This window comes from Bidens hawaiensis, unplaced genomic scaffold, assembly GCF_021521415.1.
Source record: "Bidens hawaiensis isolate Kalapana, Puna unplaced genomic scaffold, B.hawaiensis_p1.1 tig00010569_1, whole genome shotgun sequence".
NCBI classification, from domain to species: domain Eukaryota; kingdom Viridiplantae; phylum Streptophyta; class Magnoliopsida; order Asterales; family Asteraceae; genus Bidens; species Bidens hawaiensis.
The window spans coordinates 430,203-437,899 of record NW_027491807.1 but is presented as its reverse complement, the minus strand read 5'-3'; the positions used below and the strand labels follow the sequence as shown (position 1 = coordinate 437,899).

The 7,697-nt window shown below is 36.7% G+C and overlaps 1 pseudogene across 1 annotated transcript; it reads left to right on the top strand.

Annotated features, from left to right (window-relative positions):
• Positions 1 to 2,672: 2,672 nt before the first annotated feature.
• Positions 2,673 to 5,966, top strand: LOC143535611 (uncharacterized; annotated as a pseudogene). The gene is made up of 2 exons (XR_013135738.1): positions 2,673 to 5,461; positions 5,534 to 5,966. The product of XR_013135738.1 is annotated as an uncharacterized LOC143535611 (transcript).
• The last annotated feature ends 1,731 nt before the right edge of the window (positions 5,967 to 7,697 follow it).

Below are 7,697 nucleotides of genomic sequence, written 5' to 3'. Positions count from 1 at the left end.
TCAATATTATGCCTTGAAGAGGACTCGAACCTCCACTCTCTTTAGCACGAGATTTTGAGTCTCGCTTGTCTACCATTTCACCTTCAAGGCATCTTGAAAGTGAATCGTATTATCGATGGCTCTCATGAAATTTTTACTCTCGCCCCATGAAACAATTCATTTTGATAATCTAAGATCATCTTAAACCTTTAAATTTAGATAAACGCGCCTGTTTTAAACATTTAGTTGAATTGGGTAATTCAAGCTCATTTTAAACAACTAGAAAAATGAAAGTAGCGGTAATTTGAAAACTCGTCAATTCATCACCGGTTCACTCACGAATCTATTCTAAACAGCTTTCAAATCATCGTGAAACACCCTGGTAACCCGTCCGAATGCCAACCAATCTGTATTCTTGCTTCAACTAACTTGTCAACATGATGTACATACAAAAATCTTGCTTCAACTAACTTGTCAACATGATGTACATACAAAAATCAGTCTCACTAAGTGAGTTATAGCTTTATACTCATTTACTTTAGTTATTATAAAATAACACATATGTGCCCTAACCACAAAACATAAGTATAAAAGAATACTTTACACCGCATCTATAGACTTGCCTGCAGAAAATAACTTCACTTTTAAGTTTAAATTTAAATATCAAGTGTAATCTTACGCTATTACAAGTGGTAACACACCTTTCTACCAAGTGGCCATCGTCCCTCTTTATAGACTTGCAATTGTTGACAAGGCCACAAAGGCATTGCCTTACTACTGTAGAAACTAGCCCCTCCAGTTTTCACTAACTACTTTCATAGTTTAATCATGCTCATATCCCATGGGTAAATCAGCATGAAGGATGTTGATAGATTAAACTATTAATTAAAACTCATAAAAACTTCTTTTCTTTTATACGTTACATGTGGCCCAGCTTGTATACACACTGCCCCAAAACATTTAGATTAGGGATTTAGAACTCACCTAATTTGCTCATACTTCAATATTAAAGAGACTCTATATACGAACTTGACACTTGAACGGCTATATAAAGTCTAACTATCAATACTATAGCTAAAAGCAAAAACTTCCTATGTTATCGCATCTTACCAAGTTCTCGGTTTGAATAGTTTTCGCATGCAACAATTCTGTTTCGGATTATGTTATCGCATGATTTGGCTTTCGCATGACCAATACGAAAACTCTATATAATTGCGAAAACCTTTCTAAGCGATAACTATATTCTAAGTAAAACGCTCGTTCCATGCGAAAACTACATTAATGATCATCGAAAACTAACTACTAAAGGGAAAACTCCCTACTTTGGCAAAAACTATTGCACAATTCGGAAACTAATATATGTTCATCGTGAAACCGCCTTTAAAATCTAATTTTTTTATATTTCTCGAACTAAAGGGAAAACTCCCTACTTCGGCAAAAACCGACTTTACTGATCTTATGGCCCAGTTAGCAACCCTTGATGTCCCCATGCAAAGATTTTAAAGAAACCAAGCTTTAAACGAGTTTTCTTACCTTTAAACAAGCCTAACAAGTTTCCAATCGATTTGATGGTGCTACAGGTTGTTGTTGATTTCCACCGGCCAGTCTACATGAAATACGATTCCCTATTCGGTGGCGTACGTGCTCAAATCTTGAATTTGAGTCACAAAACCCAAACCTGATTTATCTCTATTTAGCTTTGTCTCTCTAGGATTTCTTGAAAGTGAATGAAATGAGAAGGGGCTGAATATTTTGTAGGATTTATTCCCCTTTCACATAATTACATCTTGCACCACCCCTTATCACTACAAAAAAAAATTGAGCAATGGCGACGACTTTTCTGCGCTGAAGGTGCCAAAAGTCACCGCTATTTCTTCGTCGCAATATTTAGTTATCGCCGCTAAAAGGTCTTTGTCGCTAATGATTAGTTGTGGCCGCAAGGTCTTTGTCGTCGCCACTAGCATATGTTCTCTTCTTCTTTTTGTTAAGTCCATAACCTGGCCAGCTCATAACACCTTACGCATGACCCTTTCATCAACTAGCTCATAACAAGGATATAAATGATAATAAAAATCCATTTTACTGTTAAAAACTTCGGAGCTTCTATACATGGATTTGTGTATTGATATGCGTATACTCATATACTGTGTAGATGGTATTAGAAATGTGTATGTAGAAATTTTACAAGTATAGGGTTTATCTTAATACGTTATTTATTATACGTAGTTTAACGTGGAAATAAAAATACGTTATTTTGTTCTGTGTAGGTTTACATATGTATAGTGTAGTGTGGAACTAGAGGCGGACCAATGTGCTTGGTAGGGGGGCGGCCGCCCACCTTAAATTTTTTTTTCTTTTTGTTATTTGTATGTGAAAATCCCAATCGCCCCTCTTAAAATTAGTGTTAAGTTCCGATGTTGCCCCCCAAGAAAATAATTTCTAGGTCCGTCACTGTGTGGAACTTTTGTTGTGCGTAGGTTCTTATATAATCTGGAACTATTTTGTTAACTAAAAATGGTTTATGATGAACGAACTGATCTTCGATTAAAATGCAAATTAAAGACAAATAATTTTGAAATAATAATATAATCATTTGTATTTTCCTTTCAAAATATCTATATGTAGATAATTATAAATACGGATTGAAAATAATCCACCCAAGTCACAATCAGAAACGCCTGTGAACAAAAGTTTTGACTTGGTCAGGTGTGACGTCTGTGTTTATTTATAAAACTATATGAACCTGGAAAAAAATAGAAAAATACCACGTTTGATTCACAACTCACTGCCAATAATGAGTGCCAAATTGTTCCTTTTTTCACGATCATTTCTCTTCTCCTTTCTGATGCACTTTGCAACATGTTTCACACTCTCTGAAAAGGCGGCCGCACAGAACACCACCACTGGCAACGGAGATCGTCTGGCATTACTCGCAATAAAGTCCATGATCAAAGATGACCCACACGGTGTCATGACCTCATGGAACGACTCCAGCAACACTTTCTGCCAATGGGTAGGTGTTACTTGCAGCCCACGCCACCAAAGAGTCACCCTCTTGGACCTCTCATCCAGAGGCTTAAGCGGTACGCTGTCTCCTTCCTTCGGAAATCTAACCTTTCTCAGGGGTGTTTGGCTCTTTAACAACTCTTTTTCTGGTGAAATCCCGCATGAAATTGGCCGTCTCTTTAGACTACAAGAACTAAGTCTTTTAAACAACTCGTTGACGGGTAACATTCCGGACGCCATAGCGAATTGCTCCAAACTCCAAGTCCTTCAGTTGGGTGGAAATATTCTGGTAGGTAAGATCCCAGATGGGGTTGGTTTACTGTCCCAGCTAAGCGTACTCATCGTTCACAGCAACGTTCTAGAAGGCGGGATTCCACTATACATTGCGAATCTTACATTGCTCAATACGATTTCTTTCAGCAATTGTCAACTCGGTGGACGTTTTCCTGACGTATTCCACCGGCTAACTAACTTGAAAAGACTTTCAGTGCGTGGAAACAATCTTGTGGGTACCATTACGCCTTCTTTCTATAATTGTTCTTCTTTAGAACAAGTTTTTATAGATGATAATCGACTCACTGGTACACTACCCTTAAACTTAGGCTCTACTATGCCTCGTCTTGGGACGCTTTCTTTGTCGGTTAACCGATTAAACGGTCCCCTTCCACCATCCGTGCTCAGTTCTCCCCAGCTCCAGGTCCTAGACGTAGCTCAAAACAATTTTTCAGGAAAACTAGTATTCACTTCTCGGAATTCCTGTAATCTTGTAATTTTTTCACTAGCTTCAAATAATTTCGGAAGTGGAGAAGATGATGAAATGAGGTTTATACATGATTTGTCTATATGCGGAAGGTTGGGATATATAGATATTGGTTACAATCAGTTTAAAGGTTTCCTGCCGGAATCTTTAGAAAATTTGCCGTCTACATTATATCATTTGAGTGTTACTTCTAATCAATTTTCCGGTTGGCTTCCTTCATCAGTTGGCAATCTTTCTGGTCTAACTCTACTGGACTTGTCAAGTAATCGATTCACAGGCACACTTCCGGTGACCATTGGCAATCTTATGAATCTACGGAGGCTAGATCTTACGAATAATTCCTTCTCGGGGAACATTCCTGATTCTCTAGGAAATCTGGCATTGATGGTTGATATGTACTTGACTTCAAATGAATTTAACGGTACCATACCGTCAAGTTTAGGGAACTGTAAAAGATTGATAAGGTTATACCTCGATCAAAATAACCTTACCGGAGAGATTCCTAAGCAACTATTTGAACTGCCGTCGCTATCCGTTACCCTGAATTTGGGTAATAACCAATTATCAGGACAAATTCCTGTAGAAGTCGGCAATCTTCAGAACTTAAACGAAATTATTCTGGCAAATAATCGATTGTCAGGGGATATTCCGAGCAGCCTCGGCAGTTGCAACAGCCTTCAGAGGCTTAACATAAGCAACAACTACTTTTCAGGATCTTTTCCAGAATCTTTGAGATCTTTAAGAGCCCTTGAAAATCTTGATGTCTCACATAACAACTTCACCGGGGGGATCCCGACTTATTTGGAAGTAATTCCTTTGAAGAAGCTCAACATATCTTTCAACGATTTTGAGGGAGAGGTACCACAAAAAGGAGTGTTTGCTAACACAAGTTCAGTGTCTATTCTTGGCAACAGTCGGCTTTGTGACGGTGCACCTGAATTTCAGTTTCCCAAGTGCTGGTCTAAAAAAAGGAAAAACAGTTGAGTCTTGCGGTTATATTAGTGATTTCTTTTAGTTCGATTCTAGTTTTTGTATCAATAGTGGTGTTGTTATTCGTGTTGTGTCCACGGAAAACGGAAGTAGAAGATGATCATCCGCCAGAGGCTACTTCCGGAAAGTCCCTAATTCAGGTTTCTTATGAAACCCTCTACAAAGCAACTGACGGTTTTTCCAATAAAAATTTCATCGGCGAAGGAAGCTTTTCATCAGTATATAAAGGGTGCCTTGATTCAGATGGTGTGAATATTGTTGCTATCAAGGTACTAAACCTCCATCACCGAGGGAGTTCCAAGAGCTTCGTTTCTGAGTGCGAGGTACTAAGAAATACCCGGCACAGAAACCTTACAAAAGTCATAACGTGTTGCAGCGGCATCGACTTCCAAGGCAACGAATTCAAAGCCATAGTTTATGAATTCATGTCAAATGGAAGTTTAGACAAATGGTTACATAACGCCTAAAGTGAGCTCCGACAACTTGGTCGGATTCAAAGAGTGTGTATTGCGTTGGATGTAGCTTATGCGCTTGATTATCTTCACCATCAAGCTGGACAGACTATCGTCCACTGTGATTTGAAGCCTAGCAACATTCTTCTTGATGAAGATATGGTAGCACACGTTGGAGATTTCGGGCTTTCAAAGATTCTTCAATCTGAGTACCAATATAGATATAATAGCAGCTCGGCTGGAGTTAGAGGAACCATTGGGTATGCAGCTCCAGGTATGTTATATGCTGATAAACGTTAACTCACGGAATTATTCATTTCGTAATGAATCTTAAATTTGATTGCAGAATATGGGGTCGGGAGCAAGGTGTCAAGAAACGGAGATATGTACAGTTTTGGGATACTGTACATGGAAATGATGACGGGTAAGCATCCTACGGATGTCATGTTTGGAGAAGAGCTTAGCCTACACAGCTATGCTGAAAAAGCCATCGGTGAAGGTGTACTGGAGATCGTCGATCCAGTGCTTCTGAAAGATGACAAGAAGAATGGACTGACAACCAACAAGGAGGAAACAGCGGGTTTTATGAATCATGAAACCTGTTTGCGTTTGCTGCTGGAAATAGGCGTGTCATGTTCTAGGGAATCGCCACAGTATAGAATGGACACGGCTAGCATTATCCAAGAGCTCCAATTGATAAAAGATGCCCTTTTAGGGAACGAAACTCAAATATGAGTGTTTCACATTCCTTCACTTCAAATAAATAGTACTGTACTAAACACATAACATTCTTACAAACACCTAGCATATTTTCACTACATATATAGCTCAGAGTTACTCTGAATGCTAAAAAGTGTTAAGAATGTCTAGTTGATATTCTTGACACTCTTATCTTCTTACCACGTGCTAGTCAGCTAGTGTATGTCCAATACTTTTCTTGAAATACATATATATATTATTTATATACATAATCCCTTCATTTATGTCAACTGGATTTTTTTTTAAAAACCTTCATTAGTTAGGTACTTAGGTCACCAAGAAGGTGTCTTCCTCGTGCAAGCAAGTGTGGCATCAAGGAGGAAGACTGCGTGTTTGACAGGTCGAAGCGGGAGAAGGAGAAAACGGAACTGAATGTTGTACATTATAATGTTGGGGAGTTGGCAAGTTCAATAGATAATCCAAAACTAAAGAAGAAACCACCAAAGAAGGCGAAGGTAAAGAAACCAGTAGTTTTGGTTGATTGAATTTATATGTTTGTTGAAACCGATTAAACAATTGTTTTCCAGGGACTTTTGTTTAGCATCGATTATCTGGTCCGTGTTCATCAACATTTATGAATAAGTTCTTATCGTCATTGAACCATTTATTTTCCATTAATCATTGACATATGTTAATTTGAAACTATTTAAATCAAATTAAAGTTGAAAATTAGAGGTTTGAGAATAAAATTAGCATTAATCAAAGTCGTGTACATTTTACAATATATTAAGTTATATGTCAAATGAAACGTTACAATAATGATTTACAATTGAAACACATATACTTCTTTGTATATAACTTGACATGGTATTGATAACTTTCTTAGATTTATCAAAGATTAGTAACTTGAGTCTATCTCTACTATTTACTTTAAATAATGCAACATATAACTGACTATTAATAAACGTTAGACATCTCAAATACAAACCAACCATCGAAAATTATTGTCATTTACTTTTATTTTTAGTAATTCCAAAATATACATCAATTGGAAATTGTCTTCTTTGAAATTTAAATGGAGTTCTCTTGTACGTGTAAAGGTGCCAATTCTAGGGATAAAAGTGTGATGGCTAATGTTGCTTCAAGATATGCTCTCCACTTTTATAACATGATTACCATTTGATTTGACATAAAGTCTTGTTCCGTTATATAAACCATTTAATTAAACAACATTTTTAATAGCAAAACTGAAACAATGACCTTTAGAACTATCATCTAATAGATATTTGATAATTTATGGTTTGAAAAACCTTATGCTTTCAGGTTATTTAAAAGATCAAAAGTATCATCCAATACTCTATTCACAACTACCATATGCACCTAAATATTCCGTTGAATCTTCTGAAAACATTGACATCGACTGGTTATTAACTTAACTTCTCGTACGGCATCATTTTTTGACGCAAATATTTGTTCTTGAAAATATTATGCATTTGATGCATGGTCAAAATTTAAAATGATACACGGAATTAATTCGATATGAAACAGTATCAAATGAATCAATTATAAGAAGATTATCAAGTATAATTGGCTCTTCGTCATTCAAACCACCGATCTAACTTTGACTAAGAAGAATTAAGACGATGTTTACATTTTGTCAAACTTGGCTCTTCTTGATAAGATCAACATGTTATTTTTAATTATATATAAATATATTTTTTAAATTATTACTATTTAAAATCTTCACCGTTGTAAGACATGATTATAAAGAAGTTAAACTAAGAGAAGTTTTATACCAACAGCATAAATAT